Consider the following 26,034-nt stretch of genomic DNA (forward strand, 5'->3'; position numbering starts at 1 on the left):
CGTCAAGGCTCTACCACGTGACGAAGATAGCTGGGGGCGTTGCTGTACCTTCCTGACGGCCGACGGCTTAAATACGGTCCCCTTCAGCCCAGGCGTCCAGTTCGGCGGCAGCGCATTGAATCGTGCACACGCTAACGACAAATCTGCATCCTTTGCAGCCATCTCAAGAAGCGGCCGAGATAATCAGCGCTGCAGACAAGATCTGCTGCGCCCGTCAAGGCTCTACCACGTGACGAAGATAGCTGGGGGCGTTGCTGTACCTTCCTGACGGCCGACGGCTTAAATACGGTCCCCTTCAGCCCAGGCGTCCAGTTCGGCGGCAGCGCTTTGAATCGTGCACACGCTAACGACAAATCTGCATCCTTTGCAGGTGAGAAATAGTGTCGATTTTCTTTGAAATCGTCTTTGCAACTCTGCGCTGCTGCCGAACACGCCTGTTGTCGTTGTCTTTTTTTATGAAAGTGATTGGATTGATACTTGTGCTATTGTACAATGTCGCCGGGGAAAGGGAAGGAGGGGGAAAGTGATGTAGCAGCCTTATTTTCCGAATTTAAGCGGGAAATGCGTGCTGAACTCAGGGAACTGAAAAAGTCTGTTCAGCACTGCAGTGACACATGTGACGATGTCAAAGATGTGACTCAGGATCTAAAGGCACTAAGAGATGAATTAAAAAGCTTGGTCTCTGAGAATCAAAAACTAAAAGCTGAAAACAAACAGTTAACTCTGAAATTACAAGAGTTGGAACAGTATCAAAGAAGTAACAACCTTGAGATCAAAGGTGTTCCGGACGAGTGCGACCCTTTAGTAGCGGTTCGAAAAATCTGTGAACTAGTCAGTGAGCCAGTTGACGAGAGGGACATTGATATATGTCATAGAGTCCCAACTGCGAACTCAATAACCAAGAACATCGTTGTTCGTTTTGTGAGGCGTGCCAAGAGAGACTCGATACTAGCAAAGGCTAAGAAAATGAGAATTGGCGCAAAAGACGTTGGCTTGGTTGGTGATAACAGTCCAATTTTCGTGAATGAACATTTGACGCGCCACAACAAGCAGTTGCTTGGAGCAACAGTGGCAAAGAAGAAAGAGCTCAAATGGAAATGCGTGTGGACAGCAGGAGGCAAGGTCCTAGCAAGGAAAGACGAAGATAGTCGTGTCCTGCGAATCTCTTCTTCCGAGGATCTTGAAAAAATGAGCTAAAGACTGCATCAGCTAATTATAAGCTTGCTTTATCTTTACTGTAGATGAGCACTTGTGATGTATACACATCAGAAAAATTTAACAACACATTTACGACCAAGCAATCTAACTTCTCTTTGATTCATTTCAACATTAGAAGTATAAAAAACAAGCTTGACAGCTTACAAATTTTCTTGGAGTCTCTCGTGCTGAGATTTGAAGTCATTGTTTTTACAGAAACTTGGCTGACTGTTACCGATGTTACACCCGTCATTCACAATTACACCTGCATACGCTTGAACCGCGTAGGGAAAAGAGGCGGGGGTGTGGCGGTATATATCAATCACAGTTATGCTTACAGCATCATTGAGGAGTACACAATTACAAACGTAAATGTTGAATGCTTAGTTATAAAAACATCTCAATTTCAGCTTGCTGCCATATATAGGCAACCAGCTGGTTCTAAACGTGACTTCTTAGACTTTCTTGAGCAATTGCTGCAGTTTTTTCAGGCAAACAAGTTACCTTTTTTCATTATTGGTGATATAAATATAAATACGGTCAGTAATGACCAGTACGCGATGAATTATAAGAGTCTGATTATGTCATACGGGTGTGAGAATTTGGTTTCGGTTCCCACACGCATTGGTCCTAAAACGGGTACAACCATAGACATCTGTGTTACGAATATCAGTGTATCAGAACTAATGGGTGGAGTGATAGTTAGTGACATAAGCGATCATCTGCCCGTGTTTTGTGTTACTGATCACTTCACACGCAGACAACATCTTGAAGTAAGCAAGTATCGAGTGATAAATGACAAATCACTCAAAAAATTCTTTTCTTTGGTCGAGGCAGTAAACTGGACTAGCGTGTATGACTGCAATGATCCTAATGATGCTTACGAGAACTTCTATAACAAGTTAAGAGTAAGTTATGATGAGGCGTTTCCTTTACAATGTGGCCGCAAAAATAAGAAAGCAATAAGAAAACCGTGGATTAACCCTGCACTATACAGAAGAATAAGAGAAAAAAACAAGATGTATCATACTTTTATTATTACGCGCGATGTAAACCTATTTAAGGAGTTCAAAAAGGTTCGAAATAAACTAACTTCAGATCTAAAGAAAGCAAAAGAAAATTATTATGAAAATTTGTTTCTTCGCCATCAAACTAATGTGAAAAAGATATGGGAAGCAGTAAACAGATTGACAAACAGAAAAAATGCAACCACCAGCGTACAAGAGATTGAGATAAATGGAAATGCGATAACAGGGCAGCGTTTAGCTAACACCTTCAATGAGTATTTTATAGAATCAGGGCAGGCAGATAGCTCAATTATAGGCAGTCATCAATCAACCAGGCATATCAGTTCTTTACCAAATTCGTTTGTTTTGTATCACGTCTCCCCGCAAGAGACTGAAGAGTTACTTAATAGAATGAAAAATGATGTCGCCGCTGGTTATGACGAATTTAGGGCTGAACCAGTAAAGTATGTTTCCAGCTTACTAAAAAATGTTCTCGTCCATATTATTAACTTAATGTTCGACACTGGTATCTTCCCTGACCAACTGAAAATAGCAAGGGTTGTTCCGATACACAAATCCGGAGATAAGAGCGCCCTTACAAATTATCGGCCAATATCGGTATTACCTGTTTTATCAAAAGTCTTTGAATGGGCAATTAATGATCGCATAGCAAAGTTCTTAGAGAAATATAATATCATATCTAGTTCGCAATTTGGATTTCAAAAACACAAGTCAACTGAACTAGCGCTACTTCGTGCAAAGGAGAAAATCATTCAAGGTATTGAAAATAAGGATTATACATTAGGGCTCTTTCTAGATTTGCGAAAAGCGTTTGATTCGGTTAATCATAGTACACTACTGCTAAAACTGCAATGTTATGGAATACGTGCCATGTCATTGAAATTAATAGCCAGCTATCTCGACAAACGCTTCCAATTTACAGATGTTAATAATTATTCCTCTACATCGTTAAATGTAACAAATGGAGTACCCCAAGGATCAGTATTAGGTCCTACCCTGTTTTTGTTATACATCAATGACATAACTCAGATTGACAACACCCTTGATATAGTAATGTTTGCGGACGATACAAGCATATTTTTTACTTCACGGACGAAACATGAACTACAAGAAAAGACTAATCATTATTTACAAAACCTATCCGAATGGCTAAATGATAATTGTCTACGATTAAATGCCTCTAAAACCAAGTACATCATTTTTTCTCCTCCAAATAAACGCGACCAACATGTCATGCATATTATGTATGGAACCGAGAGTATTCAGCAAACAACTGAGCAAAAATTCCTAGGCGTTTGGTTTCAAGAGTCTTTGTCATGGTCATGTCATGTGGACCATTTGGCAGTCGATATAGCTCGATCAATAGGATGCATTAGAAAGATTTCTACACTAATACCTCTTCGGCTCAAAAAAACTCTTTATTACACTTAGTATATTCTAAGATTGCCTATTGTTCGCTAGTATGGGGTACCACCACTCAGCGCAACTATAATAGATTAATGGTACTACAAAAGCGCGTACTACGTATTTTTGAAAATTATGCAGGAGATATTCGTGACTTACGTACCAGCGAGTTATTTGTGAAACATAACCTGCTCATGGCCAATCAAGTTTATCTTTATAAATTAGTGCAGCATATACACGCCACAAACATATACAAAAACATTCATATGGTAGTTGAACATCAGTATGGGTTTAGGCAGTATAGGAGGAGGCTTCCGAAGATTAGGACAAATTACGGGAAACAATCGTTAACATATCAAGCTACACAGATTCTAAATAAACAGAAAGACATAATAAATTGGACAGATAGCCCCGGTAAACTTAAAAGGATGTATAAAATGTTTCTTGTCACAACAGCATGTGTACTGTAGACTGTTTTACATTAGTCTCTACTTTATTCATAGGATTTTTTTTCTCTTTTTTTTCTCTTTTGTACGCACAGTGTACTGGTGCATAATCATTCTTTAGATATTTGTAACACCATAAAAAGGCCTACTAGCTATCTAACACATGAATCCTGTGTGGACATTGTGTATATGTATATAACTATCTGCGTGATCTGTGTGCATATGTATGCATCTCATACTTGTTATTAGATGTACTATAATTCACTTTTTTTTCCTTCGGCTGTACATTGAGTGCAACTGCAATTTTTATATAATGTGCACCTCATTGTGTACGTTAATGCTGTATTGTACGAGAGTAAATGCTGTATGAACTGAACGGGGGCAGGGGCCTTGTCAGGCTGTTTCAGCCTTTAGTCTCTGTCTCCGCAGGAAATTCCCTGAAATAAAGTGATTTTGATTTGATTTGATTTGATTTGATTTGCCGTTTCTTGGTGTCGTCGACGTGGTGCGCATGGCTGACTACCAACGTGCAGACTCTGAACTGCTTCCAGTCATCCGATATCTCGAGGGAGCTGACGTTGTTGTCCCACGCCCACTTTCACGTGGATTGCCATCGTACTGCCTGCGGAACGATGTCCTGTACAAGAAAAATTTCGAGAACAGCCAAGAAACGTTCCTTCTCGTCGTTCCGACGGCGCTGCGCGAGGAAGTTTTACAGGCGTGTCACGACGATCCCTGTGCCAGCCACTTAGGCTTCGCGAGGACATTAGCGCGCATACGGCAGAAATACTATTGACCACACCTATTTTCGTCGGTTCAGCGCTATGTGCGAACGTGCCGTGACTGTCAGAGGCGTAAAGTCCCACCCGTCAAGCCTGCCGGCCTCCTTCAGCCTTTGGATCCGCCTCCGGCGCCGTTCCAGCAAGTGGGAATGGACCTTCTTGGTCCGTTCCCCACGTCTTCCTTGCAAAACAAGTGGATAATCGTGGCAACCGATTATTTAACTCGCTATGCGGAGACAAAGGCTGTGCCGCGGGGAACTGCTGCTGAAGTCGCCAGCTTCTTCGTCCACAACATCGTGCTTCGTCACGGTGCACCCGCTGTGCCCATTACTGATCGCGGTGCAGCGTTTACAGCGGAGTTGTTGCAACAAGTCGTCACGCTGACGCATACTGACCGCCGAAGGACCACAGCCTATCATCCCCAGACTAACGGCTTAACAGAGCGCCTGAACAGAACATTGGCCGACATGCTATCCATGTACATTGATGTGGAACACAAGACATGGGATGAAATTTTGTCATACGTGACGTTTGCTTACAATGCCGCTGTGCAGGAGACCACCGAGTTTACACGATTCGAGCTCGTTTACGGACGTCGCGTTACAACCCCCTTAGACGCCATGCTCCCGGTAGACCACGGAACCACAAGGAATGACACCACTGAAGAGTTCGTCGAGAAAGCAGAGGAAGCTCGCCAGCTTGCTCGGAATCGCATCCGCACCCAGCAAAATACCGACGCCTGCCGTTACAACCGGACCCGACGGAACGTCCAGTACTCACCAGGCGACCGCGTGTGGGTGTGGACACCTATCCGACACCGTGGGCTCTCGGAGAAATTGTTGCGCCGCTATTTCGGCCCCTACGAAGTTGTACGACACCTCAGTGATGTGAACTATGAGGTGGTGCCTCAAAGCTCTGATCCTAGTTCGAACCGACGCCGTCCCCATGCTGAAGTCGTCCACGTAGTACGGATGAAGCCGTACTACGCACGCGAGGGATAAGCAACCCTCACAAACCGCTTCAGCACTGTGTACATTCCTGTATGTTTTTTTTTTTTCTTTCCATGTTGGAACTCTTGCCCGTATTGCTCGCCCCATGCCCTTGAAGCGACCGGGTCGGTCGTTTTTGAGAGGGGAGCAATGACGCGAAATAAGTTGGCCCGTGGTGACACTGGCCCCTTGAGGCGAGAGCGACGAAGTTCGTGGTTGCGCGCGCGCTCTCCGAGCCATTATTAAAGGCTGACATGTTTTTTGCCTATCTGTTGCTGGTGAACTATTCTAGTTGTACTAGCTGGGTGACAATATGACGATTCAAGCTTACAACCATTGATCCTATCATTACTTATTAGAGATGGCAGAATGGCTCTCTAAGTAAATTGCAAAGAGCAAAGGGGACAATGGGCAACCTTGCCTTACTAATGATCTACTATCAGTTGGTTTCTTATTCACGTTACTGTACACCATTTTTAAACCATCGAGTATCACAGTGCCTATGTTTGCATGTTCAAGAATGCTGAAAAGAGCTTCATGCGACACACGGTCAAATGCTTTTGCTGAGTCGAGCTGCAACATAGCTACTCGATCGGCAAAAATGTCACAACACTCGAGAATACTACAGGCTACATGCCATTTGTACAGATAGGGCGTCCTTTTATGCCACATGTCTGGTGTGGTCCAACAAGAAGTTTGATGACACTCTGCAGTGGCTTTGCCAACACTTTTATGCAAACTGTGTAGTCCGTGTTTGTGAGCATTATTGGACGATACGCCCCCACAGATAGCAGCTTAGTACGGTCGTCAGATTTCGGAATCAGCACTACGTGAGCGGCGCGGAAAGAAAGCGTCATTTCTTTCGTTTCGAACGCCTCTGTGATTACTGCATGCAAAATGGGTGCCAAATCATCGGCGTAAGCTTTGTAGAACGCGGCACCGAGGCGGTCTGGCCCAGGCGTTTTCCCCAACGTTAGTTCGGTGATCGCATGTTTGATTTCATCTACGCTAATGGGTTGCTCCAAAAGCGCTCGAGTCTCTTCATCTAACCTTGGCATTAAATCAAGGATCTTCGGCTCTAGCGGAGAGCTCCCGCTTCTTTTTTCACCTATTAGGTTCTGATAGTGCTCGACAAATGCTCGTTCAATTTCGTTAACGTCACTGGTAATATTGTTTTGATACCTAATCTCTCGGATTTCATTTTGTGTTGCATATCTCCTTTCGTCGCACAATGCGCGCTTATTGGGAGTTTCCCCCATCCAGAGCTTCTCAGCTCGCGCCCTTACTACTGCTGATCGATACTTTTCAACGTCGAGAGCCTAGAGCTGACCCTTAACTTCACGGATTTCTTTACAGAATTTCCCGGGATTCGCTGTTTCCATGCTGATCACAAAATCAAGCTGGCATTGCAATTCTTTTGTTTTTTCTTTTTCTTTATGACTGAGCAGTGTTACCCTCTCTACTGCTATCAGCTTGACTTCGTTCTTGAAATGGTCCCATTCATCCGCACGTGACTTTGCTGCTGTGCGGGTCATGCTTTCACTTTTTCCTTTTGCTTTTCCATTAAACATTTCGTCGTCGAGTAGTCTTACATTGGACTTCCATAACTGCCAGCTGAATTGCGTTTTCCTTTTCTTGCCACCGAGTGTGACCATTACAAGGCTGTGATCACTAAAAGAGACATGTTTTACTTCATAATTAGTGCACATGTTCACAAAGTCAACCGAGGCATACACTCTGTCGAGCCGCGCGCTACTTCCGCGCTGGAAGTGCGTGAAGACGGGCCGATTTACATTCGAAGTAAGCCGTCCCCGATCGTCCAAATCATTTTCGTGGATTAACGCCTGCAGTTCATTTGCACTTTTATCGCGGCCAGACACATTCTTAGCTCTGTCCTCGGCCATCAAAACACAATTGAATTTGCCAAGCACAACAATACGCTTCAAACACATCAAGTAACGCTCGATTTTTCCGAAAAAGGCTACGCGTTCGTTCTCGTTATTAGGTCCATAAACACATATCACTCTCCAAGGCTGGCCGGAAAAATAAAAGTCAACAATTAGCAATCGTCCTGCTTCAGAAACAACAATGCTCACATCCGAAATGCCAAGGCTATTGCGGATGAAGATCGCGCATCCACCGGATGTTCCCACAGCATGACAAATACAAACATTGTAGCGCGTTCGAAAGGTTTCCACCATGCAGTCCGTCTGCTCCTCACTTTCGATTTTAGTTTCTTGCACTGCGACAAGATCCAACTCATTTTCTAAAAATAGTCGGCTCACTTGGTACTGCATTCTCCGGGCTGCTAAACCCCTTACATTCAGTGTAGCTACGCGTAGCGGCTGCCCAGTTTTATCGTTCATATTTTGTGAGGAGCGAACGGGTCGCACGACACTCACCTCTGTGCGCAACCGCACGGGAGACAGTGCACCGGGTTGGGCCAGTCCTTGCAGGATTCTTTCTGACACGCTTGCACCTTCTGCAACACAAGCTTGATGTCTCCGCTCCCCGACGCCGTCCATGCGCGTGAAAGTCGTTCGCAGCTTGATGTGCTGGCACCCAAAAAGCGCAGACCCCGGCGCCTACTTCGGCGTCGTGTCTGCAGCATCTTTGTCTGGGGGAATGTTCCGCTTCGGCCTGAATGACGGCCGTCGGCCCAGTGCTGCTTTAGCAGGCGGCTCCTCGGCATTCAGGCCACCATTCGGGTCGTCAAGTTTCACTGTCTCGATGTGCGCCGGCTTACTCGACGACATAGTCACATCTGTCTCCATTGCGCTCAACGCGTTGGAGTCAGTCGCTGCAGCTCAGTCTTCCTTGGCTTCTTTTGACAGGTGCAGCCTGTCCTTTTCCGGGTCAGACTGCTTTTCTTGCGGTGCCGGCTGCTCGCATGGTACGGACATCACGGCCAGCTGCAAGGGGGCGGGTGCTGTGGGCGTTACTTGCGGTTGAACCTTATCACTTTCAGCGGCTGCTGCGTCCTCAGCCTCCGCCTCGTCCATGACAAGCTCACATGAATCTGGATTCTTCAACGGCCCTGTGACGTTTGCGTATGTAGGCGTGCACTGACAATCGGCATATCGCGTACCATCATGGCCAAAACGCCTGCAACGCGAGCATCGGGGCACCCGGCACTCCCGGCGAACGTGGCCTTTTCCTTGGCAGCGCAAGCAAAGTGGTGGCCTTCTAAGCACCGCTAATAAAGCTGGCTCTCCCGCGACTCGAAGCTGATGCGGGATATCTTCACTTGTAACGCCCGGCTTCAACTTGAGGTTCACCAGACGCGTTGTGGAGCCCTTGTCTGTGACGCCCTGTGCACGCCAGCGCTCTCGAGAAGCTCCCGTAACTTCACCGTACGGCGCTAGAGCCTCACGTATGTCTTCTTCGTTGACATTATAGAGCACCCAGTGCATTTTAAGGCGTAGGTCCTGGTTGTTCAGGTCAACGACTAGGCAGCGCCTGCTCTTGACAGTAATTGTTGTAGATCTTAACAAATTCTTTACGGCTTCTCAGCTCTTCAGTGTTACGGCCCACACATGATTCATCTGGAAAACTCCCAAGGCGACAATCTCGGGGAGCATTTCCAGGCTGGCCAGGGCATCCCGGAAGTCTTCGACTCTGTACGGCCGAGCACGGATATCACCATGCAAAAAAACTGTATTAAAAACAATCCGACATTTTGGCAGATGGGGCAGCATCACTTGATAATCCTGGTTGTCTTCGTGAATGTTCCTGTTTCCGCGGCCAAGATGGGCCGCTGAGACCGCTCCTTCGGAGCACATGATGGCACGTCCGTTCGCCTCGACGTCCGGAAGTGGAATCCTGCGCCACTGGGGACTGAGTTCTGGAGGTAACCTAAAATAGCTCATATCGGGTACCAAAGGAGGAATAAATTAGCTGTCGGCATGCTGGCCTTATCTCACGAATGGCGTTGGTAAAAAAATTGTTCCCCAGGTGAGGCTCGAACTCACAACCCCGGCATGGCTCACAAGCACTGTCGTATAAGTACCATGCGCTAACCAATTGCGCCACTGGGGACTGAGTTCTGGAGGTAACCTATATAAAATAGCTCATATCGCGTACCAAAGGAGGAATAAATTAGCTGTCTGCATGCTGGCCTTATCTCACGAATGGCGTTGGTAAAAAAATAGTTCCCCAGGTGAGGCTCGAACTCACAACCCCGGCATGGCTCACCAGCACTGTCGTATAAGTACCGTGCGCTAACCAATTGCGCCACTGGGGACTGAGTTCTGGAGGTAACCTATATAAAATAGCTCATATCGCGTACCAAAGGAGGAATAAATTAGCTGTCTGCATGCTGGCCTTATCTCACGAATGGCGTTGGTAAAAAAATAGTTCCCCAGGTGAGGCTCGAACTCACAACCCCGGCATGGCTCACAAGCACTGTCGTATAAGTACCGTGCGCTAACCAATTGCGCCACTGGGGACTGAGTTCTGGAGGTAACCTATATAAAATAGCTCATATCGCGTACCAAAGGAGGAATAAATTAGCTGTCTGCATGCTGGCCTTATCTCACGAATGGCGTTGGTAAAAAAATAGTTCCCCAGGTGAGGCTCGAACTCACAACCCCGGCATGGCTCACAAGCACTGTCGTATAAGTACCGTGCGCTAACCAATTGCGCCACTGGGGACTTTTTTTTTCTTTATTACCTTGTGATCAACATTTCACAGAAACAGCAATTGCAAACAAAAGAACAGGGAAATCCCTAGCCTCTCGGCTAGTTCGTGAGTTTTAAAGTGGCTTGATTTTGGCCAAAAGATCAAAAACAGTAATCCATTCTGGAGGATCATCTAATGCCTTGTATACATCTCGTATGTAGATAACAGCTTCAATGAAATAATCTCTTGCCGATCTTGGACTCAAATGCGCATGTCTGACGTCCATTCTTGTTCGCCAGACACTGTGCATACACATCACCATGAACATATCACTTGGTACACCCTCTGGTTCCACACAAGGTAAGTAACGAATACCGAAAGCGCTTAAAGGTAGGTCCTTTTTTAAAGTCCTTTGAAGCACATCCCATAGGAACATCGCGTCATGGCAATCAAGAAAAGATGTTCAATTGTTTCCGGTTTTCTACATATTAGGCAGTTTACAGACCATGGAACGAAGAGGCCTTTGCTCTGCAGCCATGGTTTTACAGGGAGGGTATCGGTATGTACTTGGAAAAAAAAGGATTTCATTGAGGCTTTCAGTGGCATTCGCTTAACACGCTTGAGGACGTCGCGCTCTGAGCCCAGCTGGTACAGCCCGCGGTACACAGGAATTGGCAAAAAAACATCAAGTAAATCTTTGTATAATCGCTTACGTGTCACAGACGATAAGTATTCATAGGAAAATCTGCCCTTGAGAATCTGCATAGCCGCTACAACTTCGCGTAGGTAGCCAGATAACAACGCTGGCCGAAAAAAAAAAGGTTGATACAACGTAGTCTGGCAAGGAATCTTGTAATCGCACTTGGATTACAGTTCGAAGAAATACGTCAGCTTGATCACGCAAAAAGAAAAACCTCGTCACAATCTGCCTAAAAAACAGGTGCGATAGCCCCAAGCCCCCGTTTTTAACTTTATGAAAAAGGTTGCATCGACTCATGCGCTCCCAAGTCGACCCCCAGATAAAGACTGCAAACACTCTGTGCAGTTTTTGTACAGAAACCCTAGTCATGCTTAATACCTGGAGCACATAGTACACTTTAGCAATCAAAAACATATTACAAACGGCTGCTCTTGAGAACATAGAAAAATTATGACCCCCCATTTTTCTGTTTGTAATTTAACTCTTCTTGCTTCATCTTCCCAAAAGTCTTTGCTGTCCTTATAGTGTTTTAGTTGAACTCCTAGATAGCTATCGGGAGTTGTGCTCCATTTTATGTTGCACATCATGTCTGGAGCACTCTCCCAGCTGCCATGCCAGAACCCAAGACATTTATTCCAGCTTATCATGCTTCCTGTTGCTCTACAAAAATTGTTAGCCTCTTCTACAACTTCGTACACGCTTTCTTCATTTGCGCAAAATGCAGCTATATCATCCGCATATGCGAGGATTTTAACTTCACTGTTGAAGAAAGTGTAGCCTCGAATACTCGGATTTGCAAGTACTTTTAAACAAAAGGGTTCCAGGTAAAGATCAAAGAGGAGGGATGACAAACAGCAGCCTTGTTTTACAGATGTTTCAACACGAATCATTTCACTTAGTTTCTTATTGATGACAAGTCTCGCTGTACATTTATCATAGACCATTTTCACTCCGTCTAGAATTACAGATCCTACATTGACATGCTTCAGGATGAGGAACAGAATTTCATGCACAACTCTATCGAAAGCCTTGTTCAAATCCAGTTGAGCCATTGCAACTCGATCCTGCATAGCGTCGCAACATTCAAGAACCGTTCTTGCTACGTGAATATTTGTAAGAATTGTTCTTCCTTTAATTCCGCAAGTCTGATGTGGACCTACAAGGGACTTGATAGCACTTTGGAAACGGCGAGCCAAAACTTTCATAAAGATCTTGTAATCAGTATTCGTTAAGCTTATTGGTCGGTATGCTTCCACAGAAAGCAGTTTCACCGGGTCATTAGTTTTCGGAATCATGATCACATGGGATGTTCGAAAGGATGGTGGTGTTAGTTTTTCTTCGTAGCATTCTTCTATAACTCGATGTAGGGACTCTGCCATGTCCCTTTTGAAGAATTTGTACACGGCGGCACCGAGACCATCTGGACCAGGAGATTTGCCAGGACTGAGATCGTCTATCGCCTGCTCAACTTCCGCGACTGTTATTGGCCTTTCCAGTGACTGTTTTGTTTCGTCAGAAAGCTTAGGCATAAGCGGCAGAAATTCGCTTAAAAACCGTTCAGTATCGCATGTTTTATGACTAAATAATCTCCTATAATATTCAACAAAGGCAAGCTGTATCAGTTCACCGTCTTGAGTAACGTCATTGCGGAAACTGATTTCGTTAATTTCTTTTGATACTGCATGTTTCTTTTCGTCGCATAGCGCGCGTTTTGTGGGCGTTTCTCCCATCCATAGCCGCTCGGACCTCGCCCTTATCACTGCGCCACGATACTTTTCTGCTTCTATGGTATCGAGCTTCGCCTTTACTTCTTTAATTTCTTTCGAGAACAGCCCAGGCTTAGCATTTTCTACGTTAACCATATAGTCTAACTCGCTATGCAGTTCTTTTTCTTGCTGCCTTTCTTTCTGCCTCACAACACTTGCTCTTTCCAAAGCGGCGACCTTGAAGTCGCATTTAAACTGTTCCCACAGCATCATAAAGTTGCAAGTTTGATTCAACCACATGCTATCTATATATTCCTTGATCTTTGCAACGAAAAAATCATCCTGTAGTAATTTGTTGTTGAATTTCCACAATTCCCAGTTAAACTTTGACACTTTTTTTTGTACCAATGGTAAGTATGACTAAAGAGTGATCACTAAAGCTCACATGCTGTGTATCATAATGGGAACATAAAGACACTAAATCAAAAGGGACATAAATTCGGTCTAATCTGGCATGAGATACATTTTGAAAATGGGTGTATTTTGCTTGGTCTTCATGCGTCAACACTAAAGCTATATCTTCGAGTTCATTATCCTCAATCATTCGATGCAATAATTCTGCACTTTTATCGCTATAAACTTTACTATTTGATCTATCTTCGGGTCTGCATACGCAATTGAAGTCACCAAGCAGTAATACACTTCTTTCACTTTCTAGACAGGGTCGCATGGTACTAAAAAAACTTTCTCGCTCAAAGATTCTATTCGGTGCATAGACACAAATTACACGCCAGGGAATTTCAGCATAAAGAAAATCACAAAAAACTAGTCGGCCATTGTCACAAGAAGACACAGATTCAATGATTCCAAGGCTCTTTCGAATAAAGATAGCACAGCCACCAGCCCTACCAACGGCGTGACTCACACACACATTGTATCTGTTGCGGAAGACTTCAACCATTCGATCAGTTAGTTCTTCACTCTCGATTTTGGTCTCTTGGACCGCTAACACATCAATATCATTTTCTAAAAGAATTCGATTTAGTTGACATTGTCTTCTTCGCGCAGAAAGGCCTCTCGTATTGAAGGTCGCGACACGCAGGGCATGCTTAAAGTTAGCTGCCATCTCTATTAAGAAAAATTTGCCAATAGCCTACTCACATCTTCGCATCAAACATGCAGACCCCGCGGTGAGAGTAGGCTCCATGATCGCTGCATTTCCAGACAAAAAACACGAGAACGCCCCTTTCCGTGAGCGAAAACAAAAAAAAAAAAAAAAAAAACAAAACAAAAAAAAAGGGGGGGGGGGAGGGGGGGTTGCCGCCGCTAAGAAGGCGGCGGCGTGGAATTAGTCCGTCGGTCTGGCGTAAAGTTTGGCACTGGCTTGAAAGACTGCCGTCTGGAAGTTGCAGCCTTTGTGGGAGGTTCCCCTGTTGTCTCTGAAACACCACTCGCAATGGTGTCCCCAGTCTCCTCTCGCGTCCTCTTTACAGGACCGCTGCCAGTTTCTGCCATGTCGATCTCGGTGATGGCATCCTCTGTGGCTTTCGCGTTTTCAGGAAGAGAGCCGTCGGTGCCTTGGGTCTTGATTGTGTCTTCCTTTAGCGCTTCTGGGTTCGCTGCGGCAGCAACACGCGCAGGGTCTTTTTCGCGTCTCAATTCCTTGGCGTTGTCACATGGTGCTTGTAGAGGCTTTGGGGCCTCCGCATTCCCATCGTCGCCATGACTTCGCGTGGCATCTTCTGCATCGGCTGCGTCCATCATGTGCTCGGAAACCAAATCTCTCCGAGCCGGGCCTGTTACGCTGGCATAGGAGCGCACGCACTGGGTCTCGTCGTGGCCGTAACGACGACAGAGCCCGCAACGTGGAACACGGCACTCGCGACGTATATGGCCGATGCCGTGGCATCGAAGGCAGAGCGGAGCTCTGCCTGGGACATGAACGAGTGCCAAGTCTTGACCGACACGCAGCTGATGAGGCAGATCGTCGATGGTAACGCCCACCTTCAACTTCAACGTTACGGACCGCGTTGTCGACCCTTTATCGAAGCAGCCTTTAACTTTCCATTTCTCTCTGTTGATTTCTGTCACCTTTCCGAAGGCGGCAAGTGCATTTCGAACATCGTCATCTGGTACCCCATGAAGTAGCCAGTAAAGCTTCAGACGAACGCCTCGGTCGCAGGGGTCTATAACCATACAGCGCTCGTCCTTGACATTGAAGGCGTCTGCAGCCAGTATCTTCTTTTTTCCTTCTTCGTCCTTGAACGTTACTGCCCACAGGTGATTCATTTGGTATGCCCCGAGGGCAACCACCTCCGGCAACAGCGAAAGACGGTCGAGTGCATCGCGGAAATGCTCGCATCGAAAAGGTCTTGCCTTAAGGCAACCGTGCAAAAAAAACGGTATTCAAAACAGATTCACCTGTGGGCAGATGCGGCAAAACAACCTGGTAATCTTCAGCCGGATTGTCAGAAGACCTGATTCCGCGGCCATTGGCCGCTGTATCCGCTCCGAGGGAGCACATGCTTTCACAACCGTTCGCTTCGGAAGCCGGAAGTGGAAATGCGCCACTGGGGTCTGAGTTCTGGAGGTAACCTATATAAAATAGCTCATATCGCGTACCAAAGGAGGAATAAATTAGCTGTCTGCATGCTGGCCTTATCTCACAAATGGCGTTGGTAAAAAATAGTTCCCCAGGTGAGGCTCGAACTCACAACCCCGGCATGGCTCACAAGCACTGTCGTATAAGTACCGTGCGCTAACCAATTGCGCCACTGGGGTCTGAGTTCTGGAGGTAACCTATATAAAATAGCTCATATCGCGTACCAAAGGAGGAATAAATTAGCTCTCTGCATGCTGGCCTTATCTCACGAATGGCGTTGGTAAAAAATAGTTCCCCAGGTGAGGCTCGAACTCACAACCCCGGCATGGCTCACAAGCACTGTCGTATAAGTACCGTGCGCTAACCAATTGCGCCACTGGGGTCTGAGTTCTGGAGGTAACCTATATAAAATAGCTCATATCGCGTACCAAAGGAGGAATAAATTAGCTGTCTGCATGCTGGCCTTATCTCACGAATGGCGTTGGTAAAAAATAGTTCCCCAGGTGAGGCTCGAACTCACAACCCCGGCATGGCTCACAAGCACTGTCGTATAAGTACCGTGCGCTAACCAATTGCGCCACTGGGGTCTGAGTTCTGGAGGTAACCTATATAAAATAGCTCATATCGCGTACCAAAGGAGGAATAAATTAGCTGTCTGCATGCTGGCCTTATCTCACGAATGGCGTTGGTAAAAAATAGTTCCCCAGGTGAGGCTCGAACTCACAACCCCGGCATGGCTCACAAGCACTGTCGTATAAGTACCGTGCGCTAACCAATTGCGCCACTGGGGTCTGAGTTCTGGAGGTAACCTATATAAAATAGCTCATATCGCGTACCAAAGGAGGAATAAATTAGCTGTCTGCATGCTGGCCTTATCTCACAAATGGCGTTGGTAAAAAATAGTTCCCCAGGTGAGGCTCGAACTCACAACCCCGGCATGGCTCACAAGCACTGTCGTATAAGTACCGTGCGCTAACCAATTGCGCCACTGGGGTCTTTTTTTTTTTTTTTTTTTTTTTTTTTTATATTGCCGGTCTTCGACGTGACAGAACAAACTAATGTGCACACATTGAAATATAACATTCGGAAGCAATTGTACAGGATAAAAAAGGAAAGGAAGAACATAAAAGCCGCCCGTCATTGTTGGGCAGGCATTGTCACATTAAAATTCCTTCATGGTTGTTAAAGGTTCTAGCCGTGACAACCAATCCGGTGCACAATCTTGCATTCTCTGCGCTTCAATAAATCTGGCCATACATTCTTTGAAATAAATGCGCGCGGGCCTAGCGTCAGGATCACAATGGTACCCCGCCATTCGTGCCCGCCATAGACAGTGGAGCGCATTCAACATGATAAAGTCATAAGGGACCCCGTCACCATCCTTACATGCCAGAAATCGTATCCCATGGGGGTCCAGCGGCAATTCTTTCTTGAGTGTTCGCTGTAACACATCCCAGAAGTAAACCCCCTCCCAACAGTGCAAAAAAACGTGGTCTATTGTTTCGGGCTGCTTGCAGATCAAGCAGTGCGATCCCCATGGTACCGTACAACCCCGTTCTTTCATAAACGTCTTGACGGGGAGCGTTCCTGTATGTAGCATAAAGAAAAAAGTTTTTACGCCTGGTGGTACCTGCATGCGTTTCACCCGTTTGAGCACATCCTGTCCAGGCGCTCCACTGTATATGGCTCTGTAAATTGGCACTGGGAATAGTACATCACAAAGATCTCTATACAGTGTTTTCCTTTTAACTTCACAAAGATAATCGTTTGAGAAGCGCACAGAGAGGAAGCGTACACTATCGACCACTTCCTTGAAATACCCACGCAGTGTTGTGGTCATGCTTTCTACACTAACTACATATTCCGGCAAAGCGTCGCTCAACCTGAGCTGGCACACAGTGCGCAAGAAGGGGTCACGCTCATCCCGAAAAAACAAAAATCGATTTACCATCTGTCTTACAAAAAGATGAACCAAGCCCACACCCCCGTCCTTCACTCTTCTGAACAAGTTTGTTCGGCTGCACCTTTCCCATGTCGAACCCCAGATGAAAACAGCAAACACTCTGTGCAGCCTTTGCACGTTTGCTCTAGAACAAAACAACACTTGCATGACATACCATAACTTAGATATAAAAAACATGTTGCACACAGTCGCTCTTGCAAAAATGGACAGGTTAGTGCCTGCCCATCTGTCTGCTTTTCTCTCATTTCTTTATTTAGACTCCTCCAGTATTCATCGCTACTATTGTAGCAGTCGAGGGGAACCCCGAGATACCTTGGCGGAGTTTTGACCCAGTTGACGTTCGCGAAATGGTCCGGAGCAGACGGCCACTCCCCGTGCCACAGCCCGAGGGATTTGCCCCAATTTACTCGGCTGCCAGTTACATCGCAGAAATGTTTCACCACATTAATTGTTTCGGTTATGCTCGCTTTGTCCGTACAACACACTGCAATGTCATCTGCATACGCGAGCAGCTTGACTTCTGTCGCTGCTAGTCTAAAACCGCGTATTCTGTTATTTTCAGTAATCGCCAGACACATTGCTTCAATATAAATATCGAACAGAAGCGGACTGAGGGGGCAGCCTTGGCGCACTGAACGCATGATGTTAATGGGGGCCCCCAGTGACTTATTAACAATTAATCTTGTTGTGCAGTTCTGGTACGCCAAGGCCACGCCCTCAGTGATGATGGAACCGACGTTAACATGATCTAAGATGGCAAACAAAATAACATGAGCGACACAATCGAACGCTTTCTCGAGATCGAGCTGAAGAACTGCAACGCCGCGATAGGTGATGTCAGAGCACTCGAGAACACAACGCATCTTATGGATGTTCGAAAAGATAGTTCGCCCCTTGATGCCGCAAGTTTGGTGGTCTGCTACTATATCCTTGATTACGCCTTGAAGTCTACTTGCTAAAATCTTCATTAATATCTTGTAATCGACGTTTGTTAGTGAGATCGGTCTATATGATGTCACGAACCTCAGTTTATCTGTTTGATCGCTCTTAGGGATTAGTATGGTGTGCGCTTTTCCAAAGGAAGGTGGCAAGGAGTGCTGTTCATATGCGTCATTAAAGACGTCTGCTATCAAAGGGGCCAGTTCAGCTTTTAAAAGCCTTGTACCACGCAGCGCTGAGACCATCAGGTCCCGGCGACTTGCCCATGTTCAAATCGTCGATTGCTTTCTCGACTTCCCTCTGGGTTATTTTGCCTTCCAGTCGCTCTTTGGTGTCTTCACCCAATCGCGGCATGCGGTGGAGAAAGTCAGCTTTAAAAGCCTCTACATTTGCTTCCTGAAACGCAAAGAGCGACTGGTAGTAGTCGAAAAAGGCGCGACCTATGCTTTCGTTGTCTTCAACCACAGTGCCATTTATTGAAATCTTATCAACATGGCTTTGTCGTCCATGCGTCTTCTCTAGACTAAGCGCCCTTTTAGTGGGCGTCTCCCCTGCCGCTAGCGCTTCTGCTCGTGCGCGCACAATGGCACCTTGATAACGCTCCTTGTCGAACAGTTCGAGCTTTTCTTTGACGTTTCGCACGTCATCTTTGTACGCACCGGGATCTCGACATTCAAGCGTTATCAGCTGCTTAAGCAGTGTCCTCAACCCTCTTTTCTTTCATTCCCTCTCAAATTTTAAGGCAGCTCGATCGTTCTAAGGCTTTCATCTTAACCTTTTGTTTGAAACATTCCCACTTATCTGCGATTGTTTCAGCTGTACCTTCACGTAGTTCAGTAACCATACTGCGTACTGCCTGTACAAATGGCTCATCGTTTAGTAATACCGCGTTCATTTTCCACTTATCCCAATCAAAAGCATTTCGCCTTTTTTCGATACCTACATGGCATTTGACTAGGCAGTGGTCGGAAAACGACACTGGTAAAACGCAATAACCATGGCATGTTGGAATATATCCAACGAGATATACATGCGATCCAGTCGCGCATGGCTACTGCCCTGAAAACGCGTAAAGGTTACTTCGCGTCCATCTTCCAGACACTCAAATACATCTTCAAGTTCATTTTCACAGATAAGATTTGATAGCACGTCACTACTTCTGTCACGCATACCGGTATTGCTGACTCTATCTTTAGCGCTCAACACACAATTGAAATCACCTAGCAGGATTACGCGCCTATCACAACGTACATACTGTACAAGGTTAGAAAAAAAAAGTGCACGCTCATCCACTGAATTCGGCGCGTATATGCATATGACGCGGAACTCAGCTTCACACATAACAACATCGCAAAAAACTATCCTGCCAGACTGACAAGAATATACACTTTCAATCACTAGATTAGGCAAGTTTTTTCACAAAAAGTATGCACCCGCCCGATGTGCCTATCGCATGGCTAACCACCGCGAAATATCTATTCGTGAACCGCCGCACCATGCTCCCGGTCTTCTCCTCTCCGTCCACCTTAGTCTCCTGGACTGGCTAGTACGTCAATGTCGTGTTCAGTGACCAACCGTAGGAGCTGACTCTGCCTACGACTAGCCGCCAACCCTCTCACATTTAATGTGGCAATACTAAGGGACGGAATTTCAGCCATCTTGGACTAAAGAAAAGGTAGGCCCGGAGCATGGTGCTTACCGTTCACGACTAGCCCTTGGCTAGCCGCCTCCGGGTCCTTGCGGCTTCCCGGCGTTGTTCGTCGGTGGCGCATTGTCCCCAGGCTTTCTCTCGGTCGGGACATTCGGCTTAGGCTTGAAGCCCATGCGTCTCCCAAGCGGCGTCTTCGTCGGCGGCCCCTCGCTGGTGCTTCCTGCACCCTCGTCCCGGTTACTTTCGTCGTGCGGGCGCTTGACTGGGCCACCGGGCGTCGCTGGCCGGTCACCGTCGTTGACGGCCTCGTCCTCCTGCATTGCCACGGTGTTGTCGTCGGGGGCGCCTTCACCACCACCTCCCGTCACCTGGCCTTCGGCGGTCTCGACCTGTACGTGCTCTCTTGGCTTCTCGGCAGCATCAGCCACCTTGTCTTCCGCACCTCCGGTCGACGTGCCACTGCTTGTCGCGGTGGTCACCAGGCTTCCTGCTCCTTCAGCGGCGTCCTCCGCCTCAACCACGTCCATGACATGCTCTGCCACGACGTCGGTCACTGCTGGACCTGTCGCGGCGGCAGTACGACTTGACGCAGTCATCGTCGACGTGGCCGAAGCGCCTACACCGGGAGCATCGGGGGACCTTGCACTCACGGCGGACGTGTCCCGTGCCCTGGCAGCGCAGGCACTGCATGGGCCTACCAGGAACAACCACCAGTGCCAATTCCCCGCCGACGCGGACCTGATGCGGAAGGTCCTCCACCTTGACGCCGCTCTTGAGTTTCAGGAGGACGGTCCGTGTGGTTGAGGTCTTGTCCCCCATGCCGTGGACCCGCCACCTCTCCCGGCTCACCTCCTCCACCTTGCCAAAAGCCGCGAACGCCGTCCGGACGTCCTCGTCGGCAACACCGTACAGCAGCCAGTGAAGTCTAAGCTTCACCTGCTGGTCCTGCGGGTCGACGATGACGCACCGTCGTCCCTTCACCTGCAGTTCTTTGAGGTCCACCAGCCGTTTCGTAGCGGTCGCATCCTTGAGGGTCACCGCCCAGACGTGATTAATCTGGTACGCCCCTATGCATGCCACGTCAGGTAGCAAACCCGTTGGCAGCAGGGCGTCCCTGAAGTCCTCGACCTTGTAGGGTCTGGCACGTACATCACCGTGCAAAAACACGGTATTAATAGCCACTCGTCCTTTAGGCAGTTGAGGCAGAATAAACGGATATTCCTTGGCATCGTCACTGGTCCTGTTTCCGCGGCCAGAAGTGACCGCTGTCGCTGCCCCGGAAGAGGCCATGATCCCACAACCGTTCAGCTCGGAAGCCGGAAGCAGAATGAGCATGGTATGGCCGATGGCGAGAAATGTAGTTAACGACTTGACCTCTATCACACACTATGTGCATTCGGCCGACTGTACTTGTTTTGCTGCTACAGCACGTGCTAAAAACAATCTCTACGCACAATACAAAAATGCGTAAGCAAGCGTACCGTCGTCGTACATTCCGTTTGTTGTGGTTTACTGCGTGCGCGCTAGTCGTGCGCACAAACACGAGAGGGCGTGCCACGTTGTGCGTGCGTTGCTGTCCATGATTCGGAATGCAATGTCGTATCTTTGATTGAGCTCCCTGTGATAATAAATGTTCAACTGTAAGAGAGATGCACTGATTGCCGCGGCCAATCGTGGTCTCCTGCACGTTGTTTCTCGCGCTCCCCACGGAATTCGATGTTGGCTCTACGAGCTGGCTCTCAAGCGAAAGAATGAACGTAACTCTGAAATTTCACCACCGACGTGCTGACATAAAAAAAAAAATAGAAAAGAAGAGAGACAACGCACGCAACCGAAATGCAAAAAGAAGGGTGCCATCAGCACTCGGTGTTCCCAGGTGGTCTCCCTCCCAAGTACTGACCGAGCCCAATGCTGCTTAGCTTCGGGGATCGGACGAGAACCGGCGTATTCAGCATGGTATGGCCGATGGCGAGAAATGTAGTTAACGACTTGACCTCTATCACACACTATGTGCATTCGGCCGACTGTACTTGTTTTGCTGCTACAGCACGTGCTAAAAACAATCTCTACGCACAATACAAAAATGCGTAAGCAAGCGTACCGTCGTCGTACATTCCGTTTGTTGTGGTTTACTGCGTGCGCGCTAGTCGTGCGCACAAACACGAGAGGGCGTGCCACGTTGTGCGTGCGTTGCTGTCCATGATTCGGAATGCAATGTCGTATCTTTGATTGAGCTCCCTGTGATAATAAATGTTCAACTGTAAGAGAGATGCACTGATTGCCGCGGCCAATCGTGGTCTCCTGCACGTTGTTTCTCGCGCTCCCCACGGAATTCGATGTTGGCTCTACGAGCTGGCTCTCAAGCGAAAGAATGAACGTAACTCTGAAATTTCACCACCGACGTGCTGACATAAAAAAAAAAAATAGAAAAGAAGAGAGACAACGCACGCAACCGAAATGCAAAAAGAAGGGTGCCATCAGCACTCGGTGTTCCCAGGTGGTCTCCCTCCCAAGTACTGACCGAGCCCAATGCTGCTTAGCTTCGGGGATCGGACGAGAACCGGCGTATTCAGCATGGTATGGCCGATGGCGAGAAATGTAGTTAACGACTTGACCTCTATCACACACTATGTGCATTCGGCCGACTGTACTTGTTTTGCTGCTACAGCACGTGCTAAAAACAATCTCTACGCACAATACAAAAATGCGTAAGCAAGCGTACCGTCGTCGTACATTCCGTTTGTTGTGGTTTACTGCGTGCGCGCTAGTCGTGCGCACAAACACGAGAGGGCGTGCCACGTTGTGCGTGCGTTGCTGTCCATGATTCGGAATGCAATGTCGTATCTTTGATTGAGCTCCCTGTGATAATAAATGTTCAACTGTAAGAGAGATGCACTGATTGCCGCGGCCAATCGTGGTCTCCTGCACGTTGTTTCTCGCGCTCCCCACGGAATTCGATGTTGGCTCTACGAGCTGGCTCTCAAGCGAAAGAATGAACGTAACTCTGAAATTTCACCACCGACGTGCTGACATAAAAAAAAAAATAGAAAAGAAGAGAGACAACGCACGCAACCGAAATGCAAAAAGAAGGGTGCCATCAGCACTCGGTGTTCCCAGGTGGTCTCCCTCCCAAGTACTGACCGAGCCCAATGCTGCTTAGCTTCGGGGATCGGACGAGAACCGGCGTATTCAGCATGGTATGGCCGATTTTTTTTTTTTTTTATTTATTGCCGGTCTTCGACGTGACAGAACAAACTAATGTGCACACATTGAAATATAACATTCGGAAGCAATTGTACAGGATAAAAAAGGAAAGGAAGAACATAAAAGCCGCCCGTCGTTGTTGGGCAGGCATTGTCACATTAAAATTCCTTCATGGTTGTTAAAGGTTCTAGCCGTGACAACCAATCCGGTACACAATCTTGCATTCTCTGCGCTTCAATAAATCTGGCCATACATTCTTTGAAATAAATGCGCGCGGGCCTAGCGTCAGGATCACAATGGTACCCCGCCATTCGTGCCCGCCATAGACAGTGGAGCGCATTCAACATGATAAAGTCATAAGGGACCCCGTCACCATCCTTACATGCCAGAAATCGTATCCCATGGGGGTCCAGCGGCAATTCTTTCTTGAGTGTTCGCTGTAACACATCCCAGAAGTAAACCCCCTCCCAACAGTGCAAAAAAACGTGGTCTATTGTTTCGGGCTGCTTGCAGATCAAGCAGTGCGATCCCCATGGTACCGTACAACCCCGTTCTTTCATAAACGTCTTGACGGGGAGCGTTCCTGTATGTAGCATAAAGAAAAAAGTTTTTACGCCTGGTGGTACCTGCATGCGTTTCACCCGTTTGAGCACATCCTGTCCAGGCGCTCCACTGTATATGGCTCTGTAAATTGGCACTGGGAATAGTACATCACAAAGATCTCTATACAGTGTTTTCCTTTTAACTTCACAAAGATAATCGTTTGAGAAGCGCACAGAGAGGAAGCGTACACTATCGACCACTTCCTTGAAATACCCACGCAGTGTTGTGGTCATGCTTTCTACACTAACTACATATTCCGGCAAAGCGTCGCTCAACCTGAGCTGGCACACAGTGCGCAAGAAGGGGTCACGCTCATCCCGAAAAAACAAAAATCGACTTACCATCTGTCTACAAAAAGATGAACCAAGCCCACACCCCCGTCCTTCACTCTTCTGAACAAGTTTGTTCGGCTGCACCTTTCCCATGTCGAACCCCAGATGAAGACAGCGAACACTCTGTGCAACCTTTGCACGTTTGCTCGAGAACAAAACAACACTTGCATGACATACCATAACTTAGATATAAAAAACATGTTGCACACAGTCGCTCTTGCAAAAATGGACAGGTTAGTGCCTGCCCATCTGTCTGCCTTTTCTCTCATTTCTTTATTTAGACTCCTCCAGTATTCATCGCTACTATTGTAGCAGTCTAGGGGAACCCCGAGATACATTGGCGGAGTTTTGACCCAGTTGACGTTCGCGAAAGTGGTCCGGAGCAGACGGCCACTCCCCGTGCCACAGCCCGAGGGATTTGCCCCAATTTACTCGGCTGCCAGTTACATCGCAAAAATGCTTCACTACATTAATTGTTTCGGTTATGCTCGCTTTGTCCTGTACAAGCACACTGCAATGTCATCTGCATACGCGAGCAGCTTCACTTCTGTCGCTGCTAGTCTAAAACCGCGTATTTCTCGTTTTCAGTAATTGCCAGACACATTGCTTCGATATATATAGCAAACAGAAGCGGACTGAGGGGGCAGCCTTGGCGCACTGAACGCATGATGTTAATGGGGGCCCCCAGTGACTTATTAACAATTAATCTTGTTGTGCAGTTCTGGTACGCCAAGGCCACGCCCTCAGTGATGATGGAACCGACGTTAACATGATCTAAGATGGCAAACAAAATAACATGAGCGACACAATCGAACGCTTTCTCGAGATCGAGCTGAAGAACTGCAACGCCGCGATAGGTGATGTCAGAGCACTCGAGAACACAACGCATCTTATGGATGTTCGAAAAGATAGTTCGCCCCTTGATGCCGCAAGTTTGGTGGTCTGCTACTATATCCTTGATTACGCCTTGAAGTCTACTTGCTAAAACCTTCATTAATATCTTGTAATCGACGTTTGTTAGTGAGATCGGTCTATATGATGTCACGAACCTCAGTTTATCTGTTTGATCGCTCTTAGGGATTAGTATGGTGTGCGCTTTTCCAAAGGAAGGTGGCAAGGAGTGCTGTTCATATGCGTCATTAAAGACGTCTGCTATCAAAGGGGCCAGTTCGCTTTTAAAAGCCTTGTACCACGCAGCGCTGAGACCATCAGGTCCCGGCGACTTGCCCATGTTCAAATCGTCGATTGCTTTCTCGACTTCCCTCTGGGTTATTTTGCCTTCCAGTCGCTCTTTGGTGTCTTCACCCAATCGCGGCATGCGGTGGAGAAAGTCAGCTTTAAAAGCCTCTACATTTGCTTCCTGAAACGCAAAGAGCGACTGGTAGTAGTCGAAAAAGGCGCGACCTATGCTTTCGTTGTCTTCAACCACAGTGCCATTTATTGAAATCTTATCAACATGGCTTTGTCGTCCATGCGTCTTCTCTAGACTAAGCGCCCTTTTAGTGGGCGTCTCCCCTGCCGCTAGCGCTTCTGCTCGTGCGCGCACAATGGCACCTTGATAACGCTCCTTGTCGAACAGTTCGAGCTTTTCTTTGACGTTTCGCACGTCATCTTTGTACGCACCGGGATCTCGACATTCAAGCGTTATCAGCTGCTTAAGCAGTGTCCTCAACCCTCTTTCTTTCATTCCCTCTCAAATTTTAGGCAGCTCGATCGTTCTAAGGCTTTCATCTTAACCTTTTGTTTAAAACATTCCCACTTATCTGCGATTGTTTCAGCTGTACCTTCGCGTAGTTCAGTAACCATACTGCGTACTGCCTGTACAAATGGCTCATCGTTTAGTAATACCGCGTTCATTTTCCACTTA

General features: G+C 47.1%; 11 non-coding genes and 1 pseudogene across 11 annotated transcripts; all 12 read right to left on the reverse strand.

Annotated features, from left to right (window-relative positions):
• Positions 1–9,792: 9,792 nt before the first annotated feature.
• Trnai-uau (transfer RNA isoleucine (anticodon UAU)) lies at positions 9,793–9,884 on the reverse strand. Its single transcript is given in 2 exon segments — positions 9,793–9,828; positions 9,847–9,884. It is a non-coding gene; the product is annotated as a tRNA-Ile (tRNA).
• A 113-nt stretch (positions 9,885–9,997) lies between these two features.
• Positions 9,998–10,089, reverse strand: Trnai-uau (transfer RNA isoleucine (anticodon UAU)). The gene is given in 2 exon segments: positions 9,998–10,033; positions 10,052–10,089. It is a non-coding gene; the product is annotated as a tRNA-Ile (tRNA).
• A 113-nt stretch (positions 10,090–10,202) lies between these two features.
• Trnai-uau (transfer RNA isoleucine (anticodon UAU)) lies at positions 10,203–10,294 on the reverse strand. Its single transcript is given in 2 exon segments — positions 10,203–10,238; positions 10,257–10,294. It is a non-coding gene; the product is annotated as a tRNA-Ile (tRNA).
• A 113-nt stretch (positions 10,295–10,407) lies between these two features.
• Positions 10,408–10,499, reverse strand: Trnai-uau (transfer RNA isoleucine (anticodon UAU)). The gene is given in 2 exon segments: positions 10,408–10,443; positions 10,462–10,499. It is a non-coding gene; the product is annotated as a tRNA-Ile (tRNA).
• A 5,063-nt stretch (positions 10,500–15,562) lies between these two features.
• Positions 15,563–15,654, reverse strand: Trnai-uau (transfer RNA isoleucine (anticodon UAU)). Its single transcript is given in 2 exon segments — positions 15,563–15,598; positions 15,617–15,654. It is a non-coding gene; the product is annotated as a tRNA-Ile (tRNA).
• A 112-nt stretch (positions 15,655–15,766) lies between these two features.
• Trnai-uau (transfer RNA isoleucine (anticodon UAU)) lies at positions 15,767–15,858 on the reverse strand. The gene is given in 2 exon segments: positions 15,767–15,802; positions 15,821–15,858. It is a non-coding gene; the product is annotated as a tRNA-Ile (tRNA).
• Positions 15,859–15,970: 112 nt separating this feature from the next.
• On the reverse strand, positions 15,971–16,062 carry Trnai-uau (transfer RNA isoleucine (anticodon UAU)). The gene is given in 2 exon segments: positions 15,971–16,006; positions 16,025–16,062. It is a non-coding gene; the product is annotated as a tRNA-Ile (tRNA).
• Positions 16,063–16,174: 112 nt separating this feature from the next.
• Positions 16,175–16,266, reverse strand: Trnai-uau (transfer RNA isoleucine (anticodon UAU)). The gene is given in 2 exon segments: positions 16,175–16,210; positions 16,229–16,266. It is a non-coding gene; the product is annotated as a tRNA-Ile (tRNA).
• Positions 16,267–16,378: 112 nt separating this feature from the next.
• Trnai-uau (transfer RNA isoleucine (anticodon UAU)) lies at positions 16,379–16,470 on the reverse strand. Its single transcript is given in 2 exon segments — positions 16,379–16,414; positions 16,433–16,470. It is a non-coding gene; the product is annotated as a tRNA-Ile (tRNA).
• A 5,409-nt stretch (positions 16,471–21,879) lies between these two features.
• On the reverse strand, positions 21,880–21,998 carry LOC119446888 (5S ribosomal RNA). The gene has a single exon (XR_005190835.1). It is a non-coding gene; the product is annotated as a 5S ribosomal RNA (ribosomal RNA).
• Positions 21,999–22,500: 502 nt separating this feature from the next.
• Positions 22,501–22,619, reverse strand: LOC119446993 (5S ribosomal RNA). The gene has a single exon (XR_005190893.1). It is a non-coding gene; the product is annotated as a 5S ribosomal RNA (ribosomal RNA).
• A 501-nt stretch (positions 22,620–23,120) lies between these two features.
• On the reverse strand, positions 23,121–23,239 carry LOC119446996 (5S ribosomal RNA; annotated as a pseudogene).
• Positions 23,240–26,034: the final 2,795 nt, after the last annotated feature.

Source organism: Dermacentor silvarum, chromosome 3, assembly GCF_013339745.2.
Source record: "Dermacentor silvarum isolate Dsil-2018 chromosome 3, BIME_Dsil_1.4, whole genome shotgun sequence".
In the NCBI taxonomy this organism is placed as follows: Eukaryota; Metazoa; Arthropoda; class Arachnida; order Ixodida; family Ixodidae; genus Dermacentor; species Dermacentor silvarum.